Below are 14,496 nucleotides of genomic sequence, written 5' to 3' on the forward strand. Positions count from 1 at the left end.
AGTTCCTTGACAAAATTGAAGGAAAAGTTGACAAGGAGAAGACCTGGTTATGGCTCACGAATGGAACCCTAAAGAAGGAGACTGAAGGCCTGATTCTTGCAGCCCAGGAGCAAACCATCAGAACAAATGCAATTAAGGCCAGGATCGAAAAATCAGTTGATGACCCAAAATGCAGACTGTGCAAGGAAGTGGATGAAACCATGGACCATATCCTCAGCCGTTGCAAAAAAAATCACACAGACAGACTACAAACAAAGACACAACTCTGTGGCCCAAATGATTCACTGGAACTTATGTCACAAGTACCACCTGCCAGCAGCAAAGAATTGGTGGGATCATAAACCCGCAAAGGTTGTGGAAAAAGAACATGCAAAAATACTGTGGGACTTTTGAATCCAGACTGACAAAGTTTTGGAACACAACACGCCAGACATCACGATTGTGGGGAAAAAAAGTCTGGATTATTGATGTCGTTATACCAGGTGACAGCCGCATTGAGGAAAAACAACAGGAAAAACTCAGCCACTATCAAGACCTCAAAATCGAACTGCAAAGGCTCTGGCATAAACCAGTACAGTTAGTCCCAGTGGTCATCGGCATACTGGGTGCCGTGCCAAAAGATCTCAGCCGGCATTTAGAAACAATAAACATCGACAAAATCACAATCTGTCAACTGCAAAAGGCCACCTTACTTGGATCTGCGCGCATCATTCGAAAATACATCACATAGTCCTAGACGCTTAGAAAGTGTTCGACTTGTGATTTTGTGATACAAAATCCAGCATAGAGATCTTGTTTGCTGTGATATACTGTGCTTTTGTGTCAATAATAATAATAATAATAATAATAATAATAATAATGACAAACCTGTGAACCAATCTTGCTCATGAAGCCCAACCTCTTCCTGCCATGCAGAAAGACACAATCCAAGCACTCCTGACAGATGACCATCCTCCATACCAGAGAATGCAAGACACCTTACACTACTATGCATGTGATTCCACTGCCAAACAGCCTTGACTGTCCAGAAGATTCCATCTGAACATGGAGATTCCATCTGAACATGAGGAAGAACTTCCTGACTGTGAGAGCCGTTCAGCAGTGGAACTCTCTGCCCTGGAGTGCAGTGGAGGCTCCTTCTTTGGAAGCTTTTAAACAGAGGCTGGATGGCCATCTGTCAGGGGTGATTTGAATGCAATATTCCTGCTTCTTGGCAGGGGTTGGACTGGATGGCCCATGAGGTCTCTTCCAACTCTTTGATTCTATGATTCTATGAAGTCATCTCCCCTAATTTGATTAGCAATTGAGTCTAATTAGAATAGAATATAATAGAATAGCTTTATCAACATTGTACAACGAAATTCAATGTTTTCCCTAACACACACCACAAAACAACACACCCATTGCTCCATGCTCCCACCACCACCACATCAAAGCAAAACCATGGAGTTCAATATAGTTACAGCTTTAGGATAAAAGCTGCCTCACAGTCTGTATGCCCTTGCCTTTGTCACCCTGTACAGTCTGCCAGATGGCAATAATTACAAAAAAAGAATATACCAGGTGAGATGAATCCCCAAGAATGCTCTGAGCTTTCTTAAGGCTGCGGGACTTGTAAAGTTCATCCAAAGAAGGGAGAAAGAGGGCAGCCAATGATGTTCTCTGCTGAAGTGGTGACCCTTTGGAGTCCCTTCCTATCTGTCACTGCAGTCTCCGCTGGGCCCTCTTCACCAACACTGCCTCATGAATGCTGCCCAAGGTCAGATTCCCTTTCACATCAACACCCAGGAATTTGAAACTGGTCACCCACTCCACTTGGTCTCCATTTATGACCAAGGGCTGAATTTGGGGTCTGTTCTTCCTATAATCCACTATGAGCTCATTGGTCTTATTGATGTTAAGGACCAGATGATTGTCCGTGCCCCATAAGAGCAGCTGATCCACCTCATCCCAACAGATTGGCAGACTCATCCCTTTCAGAGGTAGGAAAAGAGATTTCACTTAAATATTAGAAAAAAAGATGGCCCCTTCTACACTGAGTATAAAAGCCAGATAATCTGCTTTGAACTGGATGCTATGGCAGTGTAGGTTCATTTAATCCAGTTCAAGCAAGATCATATGGCTGGGATAATCTGAATAATATGACGGTAGAAGGGATCTGAGTCTACATTGCCATATCACCCAGTTCAAATCAGATCATCTGGGTTGTATATGACAACATTGAAGAGGTTTCTATCACTTTCCTGGGCAGCAGACCTCACTGTTGACGCTGGCTTAATCATTTTGGAAAATTCTTCCTGATGTTCAATGTGTTGTCGAAGGCTTTCATGGCTGGAATCCCTGGGTTACTATGAGCTTTTTGGCCTGCCTGGCCATGTTCCAGCAGCATTCTCTCCTGATATTTTGCTTGTATCTGTGGTAAGCATCTACAGAGGTTTGTTTGGAAAAGAGGCCAGTGGTGTGTGTGTGTGTGTGTATCTGGAATGTCCAGAGTGGGAGAAAGAACCCTTGTTTGTTTAAAGCCAATGTTTAAAAAAGTTATCGGTATTTTTTAAAAAAACACCAAAATTAAGACAGTAAATAAAGAACACTACTCAGAAACAGGAGAACTCCAGACAGCAAACAACCAAGTGCCAGTGAATGAACACCTCCCAAACAGAAGGTGCCTCGAGGCAACAATAGCCAGGCTACCTCTATGCAGATAATCTCACTGATTGATTGAGTAGTTGCAAGGCTACTCAATGCTAATCAAGCTTGCTAATTGCAACATCCACACTTGCTTTAAACAGACAGGGGTTCTGGGTTGCCGTGAGTTTTTCAGGCTGTCTTGCCATGTTCTAGTAGCATTCTCTCCTGACATTTCACCTGCATCCAGACAGGCACCTCTCAACCTCTAAGGATGCCATTAGCCACAGACACAGGTGAAACATCAGGAGGGAATACTGCTGGAATATAACTCACGGCAACCCAGTGATTCTGGCCATGAAAGCCTTCGACAACACATTGAAAGTCTCTATGGGGAGAGACAAGGGTTTATTGTCAAAGGCTTTCATGGCCAGAATCACTGGGTTATTGTAGGTTTTTCGGGCTATATGGCCATGTTCTACTGGACATGTTGGTTCTACTGGACCTCTCTTCGGCCTTCGATACCGTCGACCACGGTATCCTTCTGGGACGCCTCGCGGGAATGGGTCTTGGGGGTACTGCCTTGCAGTGGCTCCGGTCCTTTCTCGAGGGTCGCTCCCAGAAGGTGTCACTAGGGGACTCCTGCTCGACACCTCGGCCATTGCACTGTGGAGTCCCGCAGGGCTCAATACTGTCCCCTATGTTGTTTAACATTTACATGAAGCCGTTCGGAGAGATCATCCGGAGTTTTGGGGTACGATGTCATCTGTACGCAGATGATGTCCAACTCTATCACTCTTTTCCACCTACCACTAAGGAGGCTGTTCAGGTCATGAACCGGTGCTTGGCCGCTGTCTCGGACTGGATGAGGGACAACAGATTGAAACTAAATCCAGACAAGACAGAGGTACTCCTGGTCAGTCGTAAGACCGAACAGGGTACGGGGTTACAGCCTGTGCTAGACGGGGTCACACTCCCCCTAAAAGCTCAGGTACGCAGTCTGGGAGTTCTCCTGGATTCATCGCTGAGCCTGGAACCCCAGGTCTCAGCGGTGGTCAGGGGAGCTTTCGCACAATTAAAACTTGTGCGCCAGCTGTGTCCGTACCTTGGGAGGGCTGACTTGGCCACGGTAGTCCACGCTTTGGTTACATCCCGCTTAGACTACTGCAACGCTCTCTACGTGGGGTTGCCTTTGAAGACTGCCCGGAAGCTGCAGCAAGTCCAATGCGCGGCAGCCAGATTACTAACGGGGGCTGGGTACAGGGAGCACACCACTCCGCTGTTACGCCAGCTCCACTGGCTGCCAATTAGCTTCCGAGCACAATTCAAAGTGCTGGTGTTGACCTATAAAACCCTAAACGACTCCGGCCCTGTTTACCTCTCCGAACGTATTCTCCCCTACGAACCATCAAGATTACTAAGGTCATCTGGAGAGGCCCTGCTCTCGGTCCCACCAGCCTCGCAAGCGCGCCTGGTGGGGACGAGGGACAGGGCCTTCTCGGTGGTGGCCCCGCGACTCTGGAGGTCAGAACCGCCCCATCCATCCTAACATTTAGGAAACGGGTGAAGACGTGACTGTGGAGTCAGGCCTTCGAGGAATGAGAGAACACCATAGGACTCTGGGTGGAAGTTGATGTAGATCCATCTTAATAGGACGACTGACCACTGTAGTTTTATATTTAGTGTATTTTAAAGTTAATGTGTAATTTGTGATATATGATATTTTAATGAATGTATATGTTTTTATGGCTGTAAACCGGGCTGAGTCCCTCAACGAGGTTGAGAAGCTCGGTATACAAAACTGTGAAATAAAATAAATAAATAAAATGTTCTAGAAGCATTCTCTCCTGACGTTTCACCTGCAACTATGGCAGGCATCCTCAGAGGTTGTGACATCACAGCCTCTGAGGATGCCTGCCATAGTTGCAGCCAAAACGTCAGGAGAGAATGCTTATAGAAAATGGCCATATAGCCCAAAAAACCTACAATAACACAGAAACAAGGGTTCTTTCTCACAGCCTGAACATTATTTCACAGGTATATACACACTCCACTTGCCTCATTTCCAACACACTTTATTTATTTATTTAAAACATTTATATTCTGCCCCTCTCACCCCGAAGGGGATTCAGGCAGACATTCAATGCCGGGACAAGAATGTATATACGCATACATAAACTCAGTATTAAACTCAGTATTATCTCAGTATTAAAATACACCATTTAAAACCATCCTGGTCGTCTGCACCAAATCTAATTAGCCTGGTAATCTTTCCTATTGCTGCTTTATTGCCCTGTCCCGAAAGCTTGGTCCCACAGCCAAATTTTTACCATCCTTCTGAAGGACAGGAGGGAGGGGGCCGATCTGATCTCACCAGGAAGGGAGTTCCATAGCTGGTGGGCAATCACCGAGAAGGCCCTGTCTCTCGTTCCCACCAATCACGCCTGTAACAATGGTGGGACGAAGAGCAGGCCCTCCCCAGATGATCTTAATCTCCCTGACATTCTATTCAGAAGATTCCATTAGCTACAGATGCAGGTGAAACCTCAGGAAAGAATGTTATGGGAACATGGCCAGACAGCCTGAAAAACTCACAGCAGCCCAGTGATTCCGGCCATGAAAGCTTTCAACAACACATTGAATGTATCTATGGGAAGAGACAAGAGTTCTTTCTCCCACCCTGGACATTATCCCGCAGGTGTATATACATCCCATTTGCTTCACTGCCAACAGAACACCTGAAGGTGCCATTAGCCACAGATGCAGGCAAAATGTCAGGAGAGAATGCTGCTGTGATATGGCCAGACAGGCCAGAAAACTCACAGCAACCCAGTCTTCCTGATGCTGTTCACCTGGAAAAGGGGATCTGCCCCTCCCTGCTCTCTCTCCATTCATAATTCCATCCTTGGCTTCTTTCCTCCTCCTGCCAGGAGCTTTGGTTGGCTGCCTAGCAAGCTGGGAGGAGGAGGAGGAGGAGAGGGAGGCGAGAGAGACTCTTTTGCTCCTGCCTTTTCTTTTTTCATCCCAGTCTCATTAGAAGTGAAGAAGCAAGCGCTCCATCCAGCTGGGCGTCGCAGCACCTGGGAAAGCCTGGATGCGACTTTCCCATTCCTGGCTGAGGAGAGGAAGCCACTTGCAGGACGAGCTGGGGAGGCAGGTAAGGGGCTCCCTCCGAGCCTTTCCCAGACCCCTGAGACCCCCCCACCCCCCACCCCAAGGTAGCCCTGAGGCTTTCTAGTTTGCCCCAGCAGCCCTCTCCCGAGGCTTGCTTGTGGCTTGGTTGCACTTCCTCCGTTTTGATTGGAAGCACCGGCAGCCCCTCTTGGAAGCCCCTCTTGGAAGCCCCTCTTGGAAGCCCCTCTTGGAAGCCCCTCTTGGAAGCCCCTCTTGGAAGCCCCTCTTGGAAGCCCCTCTTGGAAGCCCCTCTTGGAAGCCCCTCTTCTTCTTCCTCAGTTCAGCAGCCATCCTCCCAGGTTCTTGGCCAGGGCAAAGCCTTTACAGCCATTCCCCAAGTTACGAACAAGAGAGGTTCTGTAGGTTTGTTCTTAAGTTGCACTTGTCGGTAAGTCCAGCTATATACATATAACATATATGTGTGTATGGTTGCAGTATGTGTGTGTGTATATATATATATATATATATTATATGTATTTATACCACACTTTATGTCCCTCCGAAGGGGACTCAAAGTGGCTTGACATAAAAGTATACACATACAATTTAAAATATGCAATTATTATTATATTTATTATGAGTATGATTATATGTATTTATACCCCGTTTTATCTCCCCCTGAAGGAGACTCAAAGCGGCTTGATATAAAGGTATGTGCATACAATTTAAAATATGCAATTATTATTATTATTATTATTATTATATGTATTTATACCTCGCTTTGTCTCCCCCCACAAGGGACTCAAAGTTGCTTGACATAAAAGTATTCATATAGAATTTAAAATATGCAATTATTATATTATATTGATTATGATTATGATTATATGTATTTATACCTCACTTTGTCTCCCCCCAAAGGAGAATAATAATAATAATAATAATAATAATAATAATAATAATAATATACAGGCAGAAAAGGAAACAACAGAAGTGTTCACCCTATAATCATCATTATCTTTATTTTAGTCTGCCCTGTCTCCCTCGGGGGACTCAAGGCAGTTTACACACACAAAGGCAAATATTCAATGTCTGGTATATATCAAAACATTACAGCAACAAACATAACACAGAATAATAACAGCATTGTACTAATCAAATGAAATTAAATATCAAAATAAAAACACAGAACAACTAACCACTAAACAAATACGTTTAAAAGAATGGTCAACAATAAAGTATTTAACATAGTCAGCATAGTGAAAAAACTGGGTAAGCATTTGGCTGTTAGTTGTTTTTAACTGTACCATAATGGCCATGAAGTACACTATGCAATCCAAAGCTTATGCTGATAGGTAGGTAGGTAGGTAGATAGATATAGATATATACATACATACATACATAAACATACACACACACACACGGCTGGAGTATCAACCCTTCCCTATGCCATCCAAAGTACACTTGTGAGTGTGAATGAATATATATATATATATGCTTTGGATAGCATAGGAAAGGGTTGGCACTCCAGCCATATATATCTATCTACACACACACTCCCTCTCCAGTCGTGTGTGTGTGTGTGTGTGTGTGTATACACACACACACACACATACATACATATACATATATATTCCAGCCATAAATACAGATACATATATATTCACACTCACGCATGCACCAACCATAATAAAACCTTTACATATACACACACACACCAGCCATAATAAAACCTTTTTATTTAGACAGGTTTTGAAAGATGAAGATTCTGAAGCTCAATTCAGGGAGTGCTGTGGCTTTTCACTTTGAATTTGTTTGAATAATCTTTAATCCTGTTTATTTAATCCTGTTTCAATGTTCGTATATATGCTTTTATGTCAAGCCACTTTTGAGTCTCCTTTGGGGGGAGACAAAGTGAGGTATAAATACATATAATCATAATCATAATCATAATCAATATAATATAATAATTGCATATTTTAAATTCTATACGAATACTTTTATGTCAAGCAACTTTGAGTCCCTTGTGGGGGGAGACAAAGCGAGGTATAAATACATATAATAATAATAATAATAATAATAATAATAATAATACTGTGCCCCTGTTCAGGAGATTTGAATCCACTTTCTGTTCCCGTGAGAATAGAATTTTGAATAATTTGGCTTGTTGTAGAAACAAGGATAAAGCTTCATTAGGTAAAGGTTTCCCCCTTGACATTAAGTCTATTCGTGTCCGACTCTGGGGGTTGGTGCTCATTTCCATTTCTAAGCCAAAGAGCCAGTGTTGTCTGTAGACACCTCCTAGGTCATGTGGCTGGCATGACTGCATGGTGCGCTGTTACTGCTGGAGTGGTACCTATTGCTCTACTCACATTTGCATGTTTTCGAACTGCTAGGTTTGCAGAAGCTGGACCTAACAGCGGGAGCTCACCTCACTCCCTGGATTCAAACCTGTGACCTTTCGGTCAGTAAGTTCAGCAGCTCAGCGGTTTAACCCACTGCGCCACCGGGGGCTCCAAAAAAGCTTCATTGCAGCCCCTCTTTCCCCCTGATAATAACTCTTCCAGTAGTGGATTTCCCTTCCTTCCAAGGGGTAGATTGCTCTCATTTCCTGCTGTATCAGCTCCGTTCTTAACTAGGAGTCATTGCATAGAATAGAGTTGGAAGAGACCCCTATCACCATCTAGTCCAGAAAAGTACAAAGTAGTTTTGGCAGATGTAAGTCAGATGTTTTAACTTGGAGACTGTCTGTATTAAGTCCTCTGCTGTTATTTGGCTGTGGTTTGGTCCCCTTAGCCTTACAAAAGACCTGCTCCTGAAATGCACAAGGGAGGGTTGCCTTGCCATTCTGGAATAACCCTCCATAGGGTTTTCCCCTCTGTTGGATGAGCACCATGGCTTCCAAGCTCTGTTGTGCACACCAAGCATCTGGGATCCATAAGTCCAAAAGTTAGACTACAATTCCCAACCTCCTTCCTAGTTAGAGGGGATTATGGGAGTTCTGGCACACTTCAAAAGAGTTGGGTTGGAGATGATTGGGAGGATCTGTGAAAGCTTCAACTGAGGCTCCATCTATACCACCATATAAAATCCAAGTGATCTGTTTGAACTGGATTATATAGATATACAGCGTTAACTTTGGCATGGGCCAACTTCGGCCTTCCCTCCAGGTGTTTGGAGTGGGTGTATTTCATTTTGTATTTAATAATAATCTGGTTTTTATGTATTTATTTGTTTGTCCTGTGTGGGAAAAAGCTATGGTCTATGCATTAAATAAACTTAACTAAAACAGTGCCCGAACCACCATTGTCCTGTTGACAACATTGGCTGTATGCTGGCATTTCCATGGCCATCCAGCCTCATTACTATCCAACAATGTGATGTGGCAGCAAAAAAAGCCAATGGGATTTTGGCCTGCATCAATAGGAGCATAGTGTCTAGATCTAGGGAAGTCATGCTACTCCTCTATTCTGCCTTGGTTAGACCACACCTGGAATATTGTGTCCAATTCTGGGCACCACAATTGAAGAGAGATATTGACAAGCTGGAATGTGTCCAGAGGAGGGCGACTAAAATGATCAAGGGTCTGGAGAACAAGCCCTATGAGGAGCGGCTTAAGGAGCTGGGCATATTTAGCCTGAAGAAGAGAAGGCTGAGAGGAGATATGATAGTCATGTATAAATATGTGAGAGGAAGCCACAGGGAGGAGGGAGCAAGCTTGTTTTCTGCTTCCCTGGAGACTAGGATGCGAAACAATGGCTTCAAACTACAAGAAAGGAGATTCCATCTGAACATGAGGAAGAACTTCCTGACTGTGAGAGGCCATTCAGCAGTGGAACTCTCTGCCCCGGAGTGTGGTGGAGGCTCCTTCTTTGGAAGCTTTTAAACAGAGGCTGGATGGCCATCTGTCAGGGGTGATTTGAATGCAATATTCCTGCTTCTTGGCAGGGGGTTGGACTGGATGGCCCATGAGGTCTCTTCCAACTATTATTATTATTATTATTATTATTATTATTATTATTATTGCACCCCGACAATTGGCTTTCCAGTCCCTGCTTTAATAATGATAATGATATTATTATTATTATTATTATTAATAATAATAATAATAATAATAGAATAATAGAGTTGGAAGAGACCTCATTGGCCATCCAGTCCAACCTCCTTTTTCCATGCAGGAAAAGCACAATCAAAGCCCCCTCCAGAAGATGGCCATCCAGTCTTTGCTTAATAATAATAATAATAATAATAATAATAATAGAATCCAAGAGTTGGAAGGGACCTCCAATGGTGACCTAGTACAACCCCCTTCTTGCATGCAGGAAAAACACAATCAAAGCACCCCCAACAGATGACCATCTAGCCTCTGTTTAAAAGCTTGCAAGGAAGGAGCTTCCACTGTTAGGGAAATTCATTTGGATGTGGGTGAAGAAAGCAGGCGGACAGCAGATGATGATTTTAAGAAAGTTTACTGTTGGCCAAGAGTGGTGACAGACTCTTGTGCTGGGGGGGAAATAGGTGATATAAATATAAATTGATATAAATTTGATATAAATTTTCCTGATATGCGTACACTAAACAGAGCTGAAGTTCTTGGTTTCCAAAACCACACATTATTTGCAATAGACAAAGTAAGCAGAGATACATTTTGTTGCCATTTTAACAGACTTTCTATTGTCCATTGTAGTTCAGAGCAAAGAAACAGAATATATGAATGTGATAAGACACTTCTGTTCCAAGTGTCTTATCAGCGTAGCTGAAGACTCATTCAGAGGCGGCTAGAAACAGCAAATGGTTGTTTTCAAATTCGGCCTTATTCAGACGTTGTTAGGATTAATTTCAGGATTATTTTGAAACCCTTTAACTATGTCTCTGGGAATTTCTAAATACAATTAATAACCACTGGACTCTGAGGCAGAGAGTTCCCCTGTTGAACAGCTCTCTTACAGTCAGTTCTTCCTAATAATGTACAATGGAATATACTTTCCTGTAATTTAAAACATTTAGTTCTTCCTCCTTCCAGGGTTTCATCTTGGTTCACAAGTTAGGCTTAGAAAAGAAACCTTATCCAGGGTGCATCAACATGATGCAATTGATGCAGATTGGTACCACTTTAGTTGCCATGGCTTGATGTAATGCAACGGTGGAGTTGTTGCTTGGCAAGGCCTCTGCAGTTTTTTGGCAGAGAAGGTGAAAGAACCTTGTAAAACTACAACTCCTAGGAGCCTACAGTTTTGAGCCATGACAGCTCAAGTGCTGTCAAATGGTATAGGAGATGCACACTTGATGACCTGCTGGAGCTAAAAGAGAAAGAAACCAAAGCCTTCCTCCCGCTGATACTTGTTGGATGTGTTGGACTGCAACCTCCATGTTCAGTGAGCCATGATGGGAGTTGTAGTCCTGCATAATGACAACAGCTTGGACACTATGCTTGGATTTGTAATATGATCAGGAGGACGCTGACATCCGGAATCCACCCCCTAAACCAAGGCAGTTAAAGTGGAATCATAGCTCTGCAAATAAGTATTTTGAAAGGACCCTTGATGATCAAACAGTCGCCAAGATCTAACTTCTTCCTTTTCTGGCTTTAAAGCTCATTAGAAACTTTTTGCTGGAGACGTGCCTATGCATAAGTTTCTGACATGAAAGCTGTTTGTTCCTGTTGTGTTGTCAGATCCCGACCTGGTATTTCTGAGCATGTTTGGATCCTGCCATCTCTCCCATTTGGGAGACTATTAAATACTCATTCCTCTCAATTAAAGTTGATGGGATTGCCAACAAACATCTGAAGAAATCGCCCAGCGAGTGGCTTCTTCACTGAAGAAATAGGAGGAAGCAGTCATTCGTTTGTATATAAAAATGCTCTGCATTTTATGAATTGCAAAGAAGGAAAGAAGTCACAGAAATAGAAAGCCTGGATGTGAGCCATGCTGCAGTCAAATCGCCCAAGTGCGACGCTTATATTGGAAACTGAACTCACGTTCCCTGAAAACCTTGGCTTTCCTGCTGTGATTTTTTTTTCTAAAAGAATCTGCAAGCTTCTGATCCATAAAACTGTGCCAATGCGCATTGTGTTAATTGTTAATTATAGACCACTCTGCCCGGGATTGAAGAAAGTCAAGGAATTAATATTGGAAAATGTTGTACCAAACAGAGTAATACGATAAAGTTTTCAAAAGAAGGGGAACCAAACTGGTAAACAGCAATATTGAGTATTCAAAATATTGAGTATCCAAAATGCTTCCGGAGCAGACGTGTTTTGGGGTTTATATTGGGGTTTGGATTAGATTTTGGACTATCTGTATTTGCATACTGTGTGCATGGGGCTGGGTTTTAGCACAGCATGTTAACTGCCAGCTGCTAATTTGTAAATCTTGCAGCCCATCCCATGCTAGTAAGTCATCCTCCTGGAAGAGCAAACCATGGTCCAGGAAGGCAAATCGTTCTTCTTTACACCATCTGCGGAGACAGTTATTCACCTCGACTATTTTCTTGTTTTTCAACAGGAAGGAGAGATGAAAAGACCACCTGTACATTATCTTTTAGCTTTCTTCCAAGTGCTTCAAAATCCTTTCTGATCTTTTGAAGACTAATAATAATAATAATAATACTCCTGACCTCACAATCGTGTTAAAAACTAAGTATTTATTTATTATTTATTTACATTATTTTGCACAACTGAGACTTGTGCACCAGCTGCGACCCTACCTCGCGAAGGCTGATCTGGCCGGGGTGGTCCATGCCTTGGTCACCTCTAGATTGGATTACTGCAATGCGCTCTACGTAGGGCTGCCCTTGAAAACGGCTCGGAAATTCCAACTGGTCCAACGGGCAGCAGCCAGGATGCTAACCGGAGCTCATTACAGAGAGAGGTCAACCCCTCTGTTTAAGGAGCTCCACTGGCTGCCATTTATTTTCCGAGCCCAATTTAAAGTGCAGGTGCTTACCTACAAAGCCCTGAACGGTTTGGGACCACCCTACCTACATGACCGCATCTCCGTGTGAGCCGCATTGAGTCCTACGGGAGATGCTAGCAGGGTACAAATAAAGTTAATAATAATAATCATCATCATCATTTTTATCCCACCCATTTCAGCCTGAAGGCAACTCAGGGCAGCGTACAAACCAGCAACAATTAGATGCCACACACACACACACACACACACACACACACACACACACACACACATATATCAGTTAAAAGTAATTAAATCACATCATAAATACATATAAAATCCATAAAAGCTATAAAAACTATTAAAATCTATTTTAAAACATTGTCTTCCTATCCAATTCCTCATCTGTTTAGCTGTTCCATGTTCGGATCATTAATGTTGCAATCCCTGGTGACAGCAAGATTGAAGAGAAACAACTGGGAAAGCTGACAATACGAGGATTAAAAGATCAAACTTCAAAGACTGGCACAAGCCAGTCAAGGTGGTCCCAGTGGTGACTGGCACACTGGGTGCAATACCAAAAGACCTTACCCTGCACTTAAATACAATTGGTGCTGACAAAATTACTGTCTGTCAGCTGCAAAAGGCCACCCTACTGGCATCTTCATGCATTATTCGCCGATACATCACACAGTCCTAGACACTTGGGAAGTATTCGCCATGTGATCCATTACAACAGCTAGCAGAGTGACCTTGTTTGCTGTGTACTAATCTTATTATGTTTCAAATAATAATAATAATAATAATAAGCTTTATTTGTACCCTGCCTCCTCTCCCAGAAGGGACTCAGGGAGGCTTACAGCAACCAACCAATACAGTAAATTATATGGGCGATAAACAATAAACAACAATAAACAGATATCACTTAATACAAAAAGAATAACACAGTAGTGTAAACATTAATAAATAACAGTTTAAAACTATGTGCCCTCTAAAAACAGTATAGATATAAACACCATTTGAAACCAGCCATGCCTTGCAGTATTGTTGGTTCCTACATGAACCAACATGAAAGGTGGAGGGTTAGTGAGCTTGATGAGTCTGCTCAGCCACTGAATTACGTGATGGATTTTTGCACCAGGGAGGCAGCGTATTTCTCTAGACATCCTATCAGGCTTGCAAATTACTGCTTCTGTTCCTCTCAGGAAGGAGTTGCCTACAACCAACACCCGTTTCCTATGAGGATTGGCAGGGTCTCTTTCCTTAAGGTGTTCTGTCGATTTCCCTTGTTGCTGAACTGGATTGTGTTGCTCTAACCTGGCCTCCTCCTCAGAGACATTCCCCCTACATTTATCAAAGATAATCCAGTCAGATGTGTCCAAGATCCCCTCATTCTCCCTAGTGTGTTCTTGCTCTGCGTCATCTATGATAATCCCAAACTGAATCCCTGAATAGGAGCACTTGGTGCTGCAACAATGACCAAACAGCCTAATACTAATGGACTCCAATCCTTGGGCTAAGGCTACCGAGGAAGGAAAACCTGCTCAATGTTTTTGTTTTATGTTAAGGTGAAGGCAAAGGTTTACCCCTGACATTAAATCTAGTCATGTCCAACTCTGGGAGTTGGTGCTTATCTCCATTTTTAAGCTGAAGAGCCGGCGTTGTTCGTAGACACCCCCAAGGTCATGTGGCCAGCATGGTTGTATGGAGCGCTGTTATCTTCCCGCAGAAGTGGTATCTATTGATCTCACATTTGCATGTTTTCAAACAGCGAGGTGAGCAGAAGCTGGGTCTAACAGCAGGAGCTCAACCCATTCCCTGGATTCGAACCATCGACCTTTTGGTCAGCAAGTTCAGCAGCTTA

The 14,496-nt window shown here is 43.2% G+C and overlaps 1 protein-coding gene across 2 annotated transcripts in view; it reads left to right on the forward strand.

Annotated features, from left to right (window-relative positions):
- The first annotated feature begins 5,654 nt into the window (after nt 1–5,654).
- Nucleotides 5,655–14,496, forward strand: part of LOC132781788 (glucagon receptor-like) — a 36,291-nt gene continuing 27,449 nt past the window's right edge. Inside the window, exon 1 of one of the 2 annotated variants that reach the window (XM_060786249.2) lies at nt 5,655–5,782. The gene's annotated coding sequence lies outside the window, so the exon portion shown is untranslated. Of the gene's footprint in view, nt 5,783–8,130; nt 8,201–14,496 lie in introns of those variants that run through there. The other variant, XM_067461150.1, reaches the window with a different exon arrangement.

The sequence above is a fragment of the Anolis sagrei genome, chromosome X, assembly GCF_037176765.1.
Source record: "Anolis sagrei isolate rAnoSag1 chromosome X, rAnoSag1.mat, whole genome shotgun sequence".
Lineage (NCBI taxonomy): Eukaryota > Metazoa > Chordata > Lepidosauria > Squamata > Dactyloidae > Anolis > Anolis sagrei.